The sequence below is a fragment of the Podarcis liolepis genome, assembly GCF_965112155.1.
Source record: "Podarcis liolepis genome assembly, contig: HAP1_SCAFFOLD_78, whole genome shotgun sequence".
NCBI classification, from domain to species: Eukaryota; Metazoa; Chordata; class Lepidosauria; order Squamata; family Lacertidae; genus Podarcis; species Podarcis liolepis.
In genome coordinates this window covers 51459-63876 of record NW_028148822.1, presented here as the reverse complement: position 1 = coordinate 63876, position 12418 = coordinate 51459, and the positions used below count along the sequence as shown (strand labels likewise).

Genomic DNA, 12418 nt, shown 5'->3' with positions numbered 1-12418 from the left:
TTTCTGGCAAAAGCTGATGGGCTTCCTGAACGTCAAGATCAACCTGACATCGGCAAGGCACCCGCAGACCAACGGGCAAGCGGAGAGGGTCAATGCCATCATGCAGCAGTACCTGAGATGCTATGCCAATCAACAGCCTGCGACGTGGGTGGATTACCTGCCGCTCGCCGAATTCGCCTACAACAACACGAAACACGTATCCACAGGGGTGACGCTGTTCTTCACCAACAATGGGAGGAATCCCAGAACCTTCCCGGGACTGGACAGAGTGGGGGAAGGGGAACCACAGACGGCGGACGCCTTCGCATCTGAGTTGCAAGAGGTCCACGATCAACTCAGACGGCAGCTGGAGCTGGCGAAGCACGCATACAAGGTCCAAGCTGACAAGCACAGGCGAGTGGGCGAGGAGATCCGAGTGGGAGACTGGGTATGGTTGGCAGCCCACGCGGTGCCGACCCGATCGTTAGCCAAGAGAAAGCTGGGGCACAAGCAACTCGGTCCATACCGAGTCGAAGCGCAGATCAACCCGGTGGCTTTCCGGCTGGTGCTACCAGAGGGTTCCAGGATGCATCCGGTGTTCCACAGGTCGGTGCTCACTCCCTACAGGGCACCGCACAGGTTCCAGGAACCAGGAACGGCACCGAGTCAGTCTCCGGAGCGGACGGAGGAGGGAAGATTGCCACAGCAGGACCCCATCAACGAAGTCACGGAGATTTTGGACTCCAGATGGGGGGAAGACGGAGTAGAATATCTCCTAGCAAGGGAGGGCACCCGGGCCAGTGCTAATAGCTGGGTGCCGGACTACGCCTTGGAGGAACCCCTGCTCAAGGATGAGTTTCATGCCCTTTTCCCACACAGACCTATGCCAGCGGGCTTCTTCGACGACTGGTTGTTCACGCCCACGCTTTCCTCCAGCACGTTCCATGGCTTCGACTCGGAAGGGGAACCCGCACCGCGCACACGTTCCCCAGAGGGGTCACCGGAGGGTTCGGCGTCCGACAACTCGTATTGGTGGGACGATCGGCCAGAGGAGCAGTGGCGCCGGAAGTGGCAGGAGACACCGGGTCCAGCGACAGACGCAGAGACTGACATGGACGTTTGCGGGGAGGACCTTGGTTTCGAGCACGGCGGCACCGAAATGGAGGCGGAGGAGACCACCGTTGACGAACGCGGGGAGGAAGACTCGGAGGTCTTCAGTTGGCGGTCAGCAACGGGGAGCGAACTGTATCCGACATTCACTCCCGTGATGACGGAGCACCCACCAACCACCCTTGAAAGCGGGGAGGGGGGAAGGGGGGGCTTCGAGGGGGGGATGGATGTCAGGGGTTCAGGAGCAGAGACGCAGAGAAGGGAGGAGACAGAGAGCGAGGGGGAGGAATACGAAGGAAGGATGAGTGGGGATGACGACCCGAGATCACCGAGCCTGTCTAGCGAGTCCGAGGATTCCCAGAAGGGAGCGCCAGCAGCCAGAGCAAGGGGGCAGAGCAGGGGGACACCCCAGGAAGAAGGGTCCAGAGAGGGATCAGAAAGCAGCAGTTGGAGATCGGGACCCACGTGCCCAGCCGGGAGCAGCGGGGAAAAGGGGACCAGATATCGGGCTCCGGAGACTTTCAGAAGGAGGGAGGGCATGAGTCAGGAGTAGTCACGCCCACCTCGGGGAGCGAGGAAACGATCAAGAGGAAAGTGGAGAGTTGGGCGCGCGCGCCAAGTTCAAATGTAGCGGAAGCTGGCGCAGTCAGCAGCCCAGAGAGTGAGCCGGGTCCCAAAGCCCGCCGCAAGGAGGCGGAAGGGTCAGGGGGGTCCGCGTCAGAAGAGAGTAGGAAGGGAGAGACCCAGGGGGGCAGGAGGACCCAGAGACGGAAGGAAAGGCGCAGGAGGTGGAGCAAGGCTAGGGTATTAAGCTGGTGCGCTAGAGGCGGAGACTCAGACGGGTCTTCGTCGTTCTGACCTAGAAGAAGTAGGGCTGCACGTTGCAGTTTGGAAATGGAACCTGTAATCCAATAAAGACTCTTTGAAACTGAACGCTGGCTGACTTGGTCCTATGTGAGCTGGGACTGGGCGGCAGCCCTGACATAAACAGTGACCCCGTGTGGCCATTACTGGAATAGACCTCAATAGGAAAATAAACAGTGACCCCGTGTGGCCAATACTGGAATAGACCTCAATAGGAAAATAAACAGTTACAGATAGGTAGCCGTGTTGGTCTGCCATAGTCAAAATAAAAAAATTCCTTCCTTCCAGTAGCACCTTAAAGACCAACACGAAAGCTCATACCAAGAACTAACTTAGTTGGTCTTTAAGGTGCTACTGGAAGGAAGGAATTTTTTTATTTAGGAAAATAAACAGTGACCCTGTGTGGCCAATACTGGAATAGACCTCAATAGGAAAATAAACAGTGACCTCATGTGGCCATTACTGGAATAGACCTCAATAGAAAAATAAACAGTGACCTCGTGTGGCCATTACTGGAATAGACCTCAATAGGAAAATAAACAGCGCCCCCGTGTGGCCATTACTACTGCCAGAGGAAGTGGGACTTACAGGAGATCTCTCCAGGCTGTTTCAAGAATGAGCCGGAGAAATGGCCAGAGCAACTGCAATACTCCAGGACCAGCCAAGCCTAAAAACGCATCAGGCCGAGAGAACCAAGGGAGGCAGCGCAAACGCCCATCAGACGCATTCTAGAGAAAGAGACAGGCTTCAGGGTTAACCACAAAGTTCATTTGTTTGGCATCCACATTTGACTGAGTATGCGGTTGAGCAGCGTCAGAAACTCAAGGTATATAAGCCCATTTTCATAGTTTTAGATGCCCGAAACTGATATTGTGTGCCCTGGCTCCGATTTACGTTGGAGCAGAGGCAGATGGGACTACAATCTTAGTTTGTTTTTAAAGGGAATAGCTGTAACCTCAGTGGCTTTGCCTGCAGAACACCACACGCTCAATCCCCGGCTTCTCCAGGCCTGAAACTCTGGCCAACTGCTGCCAGTCAGTGTTGACATTACTGAGCTAGATGGAGCAGTGGGTCAGGTTCCTAGGTTCCCATTTATGCTTCAGATCTGTGTGAGGCTTTCTGTCCCGTTTAGCGTGGCGAGGGCGGTTCTTTGCACATCTGGAAGACGACCGTGTCGCCTCCCATCACCCTCTTGAAGGTGCTTTTTCAGCTTAGGGGAAAGGGCAGGCACACCCTGAATGAAGGGAGGGGGAATTCCCCTTGCAGCCAAAGGGTTGTTTGAGGCCACCCCGAAAGAGCTGATCTTCAGCTTGAAACCAGGCCTTGCTCTTTCACCAGGCTGCTCCTCCAGCTGCCAATGCCACCCATGGACCCTGTGTGAATATCCAGCGTGGGTTGTGCCCAGGACCCTGGGAGGCTGTCTTTCCCGTCTGCGCATGTTTTCGTCTTTCAATAAACAGTCCATGCAATTTCCAGCTCTTCTGGCCCTCGAGATTAGCCTGGCCGCCTCAGAGGGAATCTGGGGAGGCTGAGGTGGCCTTTCCAGTGGTCCAAGGGGGGTTGTGTCTTCCTGCCCGCCATCTATTTCCTGCCCCCTTTCCCCCCTTTCCCTTTCCAAGCAAGCACGGAGGAGGGAAGGAAGCGGAGCCATGGATCCTCCGCTCAGATTGGAAGCAGGAAAGTGGGAGAGGAGCTGCTGACCCGAGGGTAAGGGGCTCCCCTCCCGCTTTGCAAAGGGAGCCTGGGAGGAGGGAATCCGCTGCATGGATCCCCTTCCCTCCCTCCCTCCTCCCGGCTCAGCTCTGGCTGGCTTCGCCCCACAAGACGCACAGACATTTCCCCTTCCTTGTTAGGGGAGGAAACGGGCGTCCTCTGGAGCCAAAAATATGGTACCGGGTTCAAGCAATGGTTCAGCGGAAGAAATTAAGTTTCCCACCCATTGCTTTGTCCCCTTTAGAAAAGGAAAACGAGACAAACCTCACCAACATGGGGGAAGCCAGGAGGTGCCAATCAAATAAATACAAACACTTTACTGGATTTGTACTGTACTGTTTGGGGGGTCGGTGGGATATATCAGGACTGGGGTGGTTTAAAAATGTTCTTATGTGTTGTATGTTAATTTCTATTTCTATTTTTCCCCTTTTACCTTCATGACTTTTCCTCCACCTCCTCTTCTCCCTTCGTCACGCGAAGTTTCCTCCTCCTCCTCCTTTTCAGAGCAGGAATTCAGACCTAAGAAATATCAATAATGTCAATTATTTTCACAAGAAGGGAAAGAGGGGTCCCCGTCCAAGCAGACATCGAATATGTCCAGCCCAGATTGCAGTGGAAGAAAGAATCAAGTGGGAAAGGAGCCAGCAGACGACAAACGGGAAGAAATGTGTTTCTTCTTTCTGAAGCCCTTCCCCAAGAATCATATAATTTATTATTATTATTATTATTATTATTATTATTATTATTATTATTATGGTGCATCTAGCTGGAAGGGACCCCAAGGGTCATCCAGTCCCACCCGCTGCAAGGCAGGAATCTGCGAAGGAACCAATAGGGTTCATTTTGTAATAATAATAATAATAATAATAATAATAATAATAATAATAATAAGTGGAGGAATTGGGATCTGGAGGAATGAGCTGGTTACAAAACCAAGCAGTGCTTCATCTGAACAATACACTGTTCAGCTACAGTTTCCAATACAGTTTTAAAGGCAGCCTGACAGGGAAAGCAATGGAGATGTGAAGTTTTATTTTATATAAATAATAATTAGAATTATTATTATTACAGCCAGTTCCTCTGGAGTTGCTTCTCCCCCCAATTCGAATAAATAAAAATACAATACTGTTAAGGCTTAGGGTGTCCCACTTGGGTGGGTGTGATTAATAATAATAATAATAATAATAATAATAATTTAACATTTAATAATAATAATTTATTACTATTTTCCAGCCACCAACAGAGTATTGTTTTTAAAAAATGGGAAAACATAATATACTACAAACTTCCCTCACCCTTTTAGCTGAATAACCATTATAATTATAATGATAACAATTTAAAAATGAAGGACAATCCTCATTTATTCCCCTTCCCCAGCTGCTCCCCACAGAATATTAAAAACGGGACAAAACATACTGTATTGCAAACTTCACCACGCCTTTTCCAATAATAAAAATAAAAATAATTTTAAAAGTACTGCTAATAATCCTTTATTGTAATAAAAAGGCGCCAAAACTGCCTTGGCGTCCCGGGCGTGGGAAAGAGCTGAGGAGAAGCAGCTGAGAAACAGCTGGGAGGAGAAAAAGCGGGAAAGGGCTGGCCCCACCCACAGCCCGGCCTGGGATTGGCTCAAAGGCCGACCTATCGCCGTCGAAGGCCCTCAACCAACATGGCGGCGGTGGCGCGTCTTCTGCCCTTTCTTCCCCCCTCTTTCCAGTCCCTTTGCCCTGGCCCAAAATGGCCGCCCTAGGAACCCCCTCGCTCCACGCACGCGCCCGCAGCCGCAGCAGCAGTAAACTCGGCGGCGATAGGTCGGCCTCTGGGCCAATCCCAGGTCGGGCTGTGGGCGGGGCCATGCCTTGGGCGCGTTTTCTCTTCAGCGTCTCCTTCGCCATTTTCTCGAGGGAAGCGCGTGAGTTTGGTCGAGTTTTTAAGACTCTTTTGTTGGGAGCGGGCGGGAAATAATGATAAAGGATTATCATCATTGCTTTTAAAATTATTATTATTATTATTATAATTAGAAAAGGCTGAGGGAAGTTTGGGATATATTACGTTTTGTCGAATTGTTTAATATTCTGTTGTGGAAGGGGAAGAAATGAGGATTATCCTTCATTTTTAAATTGTTATCATTATTGTAATGCGTATTCTTGTTAAAGGGTGAGGGAAATTTGTCGTTTTATCGTTTTTTAAAATTCTCTTGGTGCCTGGGAAAGAGTAATACATTCTTATTATCATTTAATTTTATTATTATTATTATTGTTATTATAAAAGGGTGAGGGAAGTTTGTAGTGTATGATGTTTTGTCGGTTTTAAAAAAATATTCTGTTGGGGGCTGGGAAATAGCAATACATTATTAATATCATTAAATGTTAAATTATTATTATTCTAAATCACAGCCACCCAAGTGGGACACAGCCTCTTCCCCCCCAAGCCTTAGCAGTATACTATTTTTATATATTGGAATTGGGGGAGAAGCAACTCCAGAGTAACTGACTGTGATAATGGTAATAATTTATTTTTTATATAAAATAAAGTGCAGATCTCCATTGCTTTCCCCCTCAGGCCGCCTTTAATGTTTTGGAAGCTGCTTGAAGCGGTGCTTTTGTAACCAGCTAATTCCTCTAGATCCCAATTCCTCTACTTATTATTATTATTAAATGAACCCTTGTGGTTCCTTCGCAGATTCCTGCCTTGCGGCGGGTGGGACTGGATGACCCTTGGGGTCCCTTCCAGCTAGATGCACCATTATGTGATTCTTGGGGAAGTGCTTCAGAAAGAAGAAACAAGAATAAACAAGAAAAAATAAAGAAGAAAAACACATTTCTTCCAGTTAGTCCATATGATGGCTCCTAGGGAGAGGAGGCTCCTTTCCCACTTGTTTCTTTCTTCCATTTGAATCTGGGCTAGACATATATGTTTGCTTTGATGGGGAACCCTCATTCCCTTCTTGTGAAAATAATTGACATTATTGATATTTCTTAGGTCTGCTCTGCTGAATTCCTGTTCTGAAAAGGAGGAGGAGGAGGAGGAAACTTCGCGTGATGAAGGGAGAAGAGAAGATGTCGGAAAAGTCATGAAGGTAAAAGGGAAACAATAGAAAGACATTAACATATAAGAACATTTTTTAAAAAACCCACTCCTGATATATTACACCCACCGAAGTGGGGCTTGGCCTCATCCCCCGTAACCACCACAGTACAGTACAGTAAAAATATACTTGAATAATTTTATTTATTTGATTGGGGTAGGCTAGAGCCTCCTGGCTTCTATGCTGGTGAGGTATGTCTCCTTTTTCCTGTTCTTGTTAGGCTATCAAAAGGCGACAAAGCAATGGGTTGGAAACTTAATTTATTCAGATGAACCATTGCTATAACCAGGTAATTACTCAAGACACCGATTTTTCATCTATCGATTTATCCACATAATCCAACCAGAGATCCAAAAGTGGTACACTTGCACGTTAAATCTTAAGATAAATGTTTTGGAAGAGGCATAAATTAAAAAAGAGAATTAATTTGCAAGCAAGCCCAGTGAATTAGAGAGGCAGAGCTGGCTGGTTTGTCTAATGGAGCATCCAAAACCCAGTTTGGGTCTAGAAGACCCAGTTTGCCCTCTCGCCCCAGCCTTAATGGCAACCCTCCATTGCTTTCTGTTTGATTTTTGAGCAGATACTCTGAATTGAACAGCAGAAGAAGAAATGGGGACCAGCCCCTGCTGTAGTGGGCAGCACTAAAAGCCGTTTGAGTAATTCAGATCAATAAAGTAGGAATATTTAATATTCACAAACCAGCAACTTCACACCAGTTGGGGACACTTGCATCAGCTTGCAGTGTTAAGAGAGGTGCTCTAAAGAAAAGCACTTTCTACATTTATGAGTCTTCAGAGTAGGCTCATGGTTTTTCCTTTGCCTGGAGGTTAGCATATCAGCCCGAGAACTTCAGGCAGGACAAAAGGGGATGGCAAGGGGGCTTCCTGGCGGAACCGAAGTTGCAGCTGCAGAAGGGTGGATTCCTGCCTTGTAGCAGGTTGGAGTGGATGACGCTTGGGGTCCCTTCCCGATATATACTCACCCACTCACCCACCATCATATGATTCTTTGGAAAGTGCTTCAGAATACAGTTTGGGGGTGGTTGTGTGTGTCAGCCCTTAAAAATCAACTGTGCAATGTGCTCCACAGCAGGGGCAAAGCAAAGATTTAAGCCTGTCCCCCGCTATGCATATAGGCTGGGAGCCCCAATGGCAGGACACTAAGTGGGCTGAGCCCCTGCAACGGGGCCAAAACCAAAAGCCAGTTGAATCATTTACATTGACAAACACTGGCACGGATGTATGCAACAGTTTGTAATGTTAAGAGAGGTGTTTTAAAGAAAAGCCCTTTAAACACTCATGAGCATTCCCTTAGAGCAGGCTCATGGTAGTTTCCTTTTCTGGAGGTATAAATGTTCTTAGCAGATGTACAATCCCCCCAAAGGCTTCAGGCCTCCTCCTGACTGTTGAAAAGCTCCTGGGGAGACTGTAAGCAGCACCTCCTCCGCTCCCAGTCAGCAAAAGGGGATGGCAAGGGGTGCTTCATGGCACAACTTGCAGCTGCAGTTTAAAGTGCCTTAAAAGTGCCATTTCATAGGGCAACACTGACGGCACAACCAAGGTTGCTGGTTCTCCTGCATATTCCTGCCTTGCCGTGGGCTGGGCTGGATGACCTTTGGGGTCCCTTCCAGATATAGGTATATATGCAGTATCATGATACTTTGGAATGTGCTTGAGAAAGAAGAAACAAGTTTGTGGAGTAAATGATGCAGTACAAACGATGGGTGCCTCTTTTATCCCTACTCTTTCAGTTCATCTGAAAGAAATTGGGCCCACTGATAATTGTCTGTGTTTCGTTCCTTAATGTTAGATTTAGTGTTAGATTTGTTATCACCCTTATGTTTTGGGCACAAGCCTACTCATGCATGGTGGGGGAACAAAAGGGTGGGGGAAAACGAGGGTTTCTGAAATGAATGGGCTTCCCTGCACACACTTCTGAGTAGAAGGGGGAGATGGAGAGAATGCTCTGCCTTCTCCCCCCTAATCTGTCTTCCCTCCCTAATCATGACAGACAAGGCCTTCATCCCACCTTCAGCGCCTGCCTGGAAGAGGAGCAGGACCCATACAGAGAACGGTAGGAGCCAAATTGTCTTGGGATCCTCTGGGTTTGAGAGGGTGAGCGTTGGGATGGGACCCCTGTCTCCTGTGCTTGCACCAGGATCAGTCTGCCGTTTCCTTCACCAACACCACTTTCAGAATAAACAGGCTTACCAAAAATTATAGTCTTTATCCCCTAACCCTAATGCCCCTAAGCCCTGGGTCAGGAATATAGTTTTGTTTTGGGATGCCCTGCAAGGCATACCTGAGGCCGCAGGTGCAGAAAAATCTCTTTATGAGATGTTTTCCCTAATGAAAATGCTACTTTTAGCCAGATGCACAACAAGCTGGAGAATTTGGAGTTGGAGTAAAGAAGGCCACAGAAAGTAGTTTTTAACTAGGGGTCAAAGGTAAGAAAGAAGGGACGCGGGTTGCGCTGTGGGTTAAACCACAGAGCCTAGGACTTGCCGATTAGAAGGTCGGCAGTTCAAATGCACATGACTGGATAAGCTCCCTTTGCAGGGTCCCTGCTCCTGCCAACCTAGGATTTTGAAAGTGTTTCTGTGAGCTGCTCTGGTTCGCCAGAAGCCTCTTACATGACCCGGAAGCTGTACGCTGGCTCCTTCTGTTAACAAAGTGAGGTGCGCCATGCAACCCCAGAGTCTACACGACTGGACCTAATGGTCAGGGGTCCCTTTACCTTTGACAAAGGTCAGAAGTTGTAAGTCTGCTGCTGTAAGTCTAGCGTCATTGTTAGGGGTGGGTTTAGGGAGAGGCTTGGGGTTAGGCTTAGGGGTCAGGATCAGGGCCTCCCCCTGACTGTTGAAATGCTCCCAGGGAGGATGTAAGCAGCACTTCCTCTGTTTCCAGTCAAGAATAGTGCATGGCCATGTTTGCTTCATGGCTGAACTTGCAGCTGTAGGAGAGGTGGGGATCCCTGAACTATACCTAAGTAGCTTTCAAAGTGCCATTTAAGAGGGCAACATTTGCTGCACAACCATGGTTGCAGGATTGTTCCCCCTAAGGAACTGCATGTTCCTGCATTGCAGCGGGTTGGACTGGATACCATTGGGGTCCCTTCCAGAGGTTTATTTACCAGCATTATTCTTTGGAAAGGGCTTCAGAGAGAAGAAACAGAAATAGTGTTAAATGTTCTTAGCAGATGTACAATCCCCCCGAAGGCTTCTGGTCTCCTCCTGACTGTTGAAATGCTCCTGGGGAGACTGTAAGCAGCACCTCCTCTGCTCCCAGTCGGCAAAAGGGGATGGCAAGGGGTGCTTCATGGCGCAACTTGCAGCTGCAGTTTAAAGTGCCTTAAAAGTGCCCTTTCATAGGGCAAGACTGACAGAACAACCAAGGTTGCTGGTTCTCCTGCATATTCCTGCCTTGCAGTGGGCTGGGCTGGATGACCCTAGAGGTCTCTTCCAGATGCAGCATCATAGGATTCTTTTGAAATGTGCTTCAGAAGGAAGAAACAGGAAAACATACCTTCCAGTTAGTTGTATGATTGCCAACTACTTCCCCTTCCATGGTAGCTACTTGTATTGTGCCTGTTTTATACGCCTACACTTTCAGTACATCTGAAAGAAATCAGGCCCGCTGATATTTCTCTGTATGGGCTGTGCTTTGTTCCTTGGTGTCATTGGGTACAAGGCATGGAAAGGGTTGGGAAAACGAGGGTTTCTGAAATGAGTGGGCTTCCCTGTGCACACTTGCAGGCAGAAGGGGGAGATGGAGAGAACGGTCTGCCTTCTCCCCCCTAATCTGTCTTCCCTCCCTAATTATGACAGACAAGGTCTTCATCCCACCTTAAGCATCTGCCTGGATGAGGAGCAGCACCCATTCTGAGCACGGTAGGAGCCAAATTGTCTTGCGATCTTCTGGGTTTGAGGGGGTGAGCGTTGGGACGGGACCCTTGTCTCCTGAAGCAGTGCGCTTGCACCAGAATCTGTCTGCGTTTTCCTTCACCAACACAACTGCAGAAACTAGTCATAATAAACAGGCTTCCAAAAAAGTATAGTCCCTATACCCTAGCCCTAAGTGCCCTAACCCCGGGGGTCAGGAAGACAGGTGTAGAAAAATCTCTTTATGAGATGTTTTCTCTAATGAAAATGCTACTTCTAGCCAGATGCACAACAAGCTGGACAATTTGGGGTTGGAGTAATAAAGTAAATAAAGTTGGAGTAATAAAGGCCATGGAAAGTTGGAGCAATAAATGCTATGGAAAGTCTACATTTACATTGACAAACACTGGCACGTATTTGTATGCATTTTGGAAATTTGCAGCAGTTTGTAACGTTTAGAGAGGTGTTTTAAAGAAAAGCACTTATATACTCATGAGCATTCCCTTAGAGCAGGCTCATGTATGATGGCAAAGTTGCCTCACTTTAGGCTGTGACACCTAACAGTTAAATGCTACCATCTTTTGGTACTGTCTTGCATAGCAATAAAAACGATGTTTGCCTGTTTTCTACTCCTACTCTTTCAGTTCATCTGAAAGAAATCGGGTCCACTGATAGTTCTGTGTATGGGCTTTGCTTCGTTCCTTAATGTCAAATTTTGTGAATTTCTTATCACCCATATGTTTTGTGCTTAAGCCTACTTGGGCATAGAAAGGGAATGGGTGGGGGAATCGAGGATTCTTGAAGTGAGTGCGCTTTCCTGTGCACACTTGCAGGCAGAAGGGGGAGATGGAGAGAACGGTCTGCCTTCTCCCCCCTAATCTGTCTTCCCTCCCTAATCATGACAGACAAGGTCTTCATCTCACCTCCAGCGCCTGCCTGGAAGAAGAGCAGGACCCATACAGAGAACGGTAGGAGCCCAATTGTATTGGGATCTTCTGGGTTTGAGGGGGTGAGCGTTGGGTTAGGGTTGGGGTTGGGGGGTTAGGGTTGGGCTTAGGGTTGTGGGGGTTAGGGTAGGGGTTAGGGTTGGGGTTATGGGTTAGGGTTAGGGTGAGGGTTAAGGGTTAAAAGGGTTAGGGTGTTAGGGTTAGGGGTTAGGGTTAGGGTGTTAGGATGTTATGGTTAGGGTGTTAGGGTTAGGGGGTTAGGGTTAGGGGTTAGGGTTAGGGTCAGGTTAGAGTTGGGTTAGGGTTAGGGTTGGGTTAGGGGTTAGTGTTAGGGGGTTAGTGTTAGGGGGTTAGTGTTAGGGGGTTAGTGTTAAGGGTTAGGGGTTAGGGTTAGGGTAGGGGGTTAGGGTAGGGTTAGGGGGTTTGGGTTAGGGGTTAGGGTGAGGGTGGGGGTTGGGGTTAGGGTTAGAGGGTGAGGGTTAGAGGGTTAAGGTTAGAGGGTTAGGGTTAGAGGGTTAGGGTTAGAGGGTTAGGGTTAGGGGGTTAGGGTTAGGGGGTTTGGGGGTTAGAGGTTAGGGTTGGGTTTAGGGTTAGGGGTTGGGGGTAGGGTTAGGGGTTAGGGTTAGGTTTGGGGTTAGGTTTGGGTTTAGGGTTAGGGTTGTTAGGGTTAGGGTTGTTAGGGTTAGAGTTGTTAGGGTTAGGGGTTAGGGTTTTAGGGGTTAGGGTTAGAGGGTTAGGGTTAGAGGTTTAGGGGGTTAGAGGTTGGGGTTAGGGTTTAGGGGTTGGGGGTAGGGTTAGGGTTAGGGTTAGGTTTAAGGGTTAGGGTAGGGGTTAGGG

The 12418-nt window shown here is 48.4% G+C and overlaps 2 long non-coding RNA genes across 3 annotated transcripts; one reads left to right on the top strand and one right to left on the bottom strand.

Annotated features, from left to right (window-relative positions):
* Positions 1–2501: 2501 nt before the first annotated feature.
* Positions 2502–5375, bottom strand: LOC310699030. The gene is made up of 3 exons (XR_014521897.1): positions 5074–5375; positions 4100–4185; positions 2502–2681 (listed from the first exon to the last, which is right to left on the bottom strand). It is a non-coding gene; the product is annotated as an uncharacterized lncRNA (long non-coding RNA).
* A 141-nt stretch (positions 5376–5516) lies between these two features.
* On the top strand, positions 5517–10763 carry LOC310699031. 2 transcript variants are annotated; one of them, XR_014521898.1, is made up of 3 exons: positions 5517–5578; positions 6649–6745; positions 8765–10763. It is a non-coding gene; the product is annotated as an uncharacterized lncRNA (long non-coding RNA). The 2 variants fall into 2 exon arrangements; XR_014521899.1 differs by lacking the exon at positions 8765–10763 and having other exon boundaries at positions 6649–6869.
* The last annotated feature ends 1655 nt before the right edge of the window (positions 10764–12418 follow it).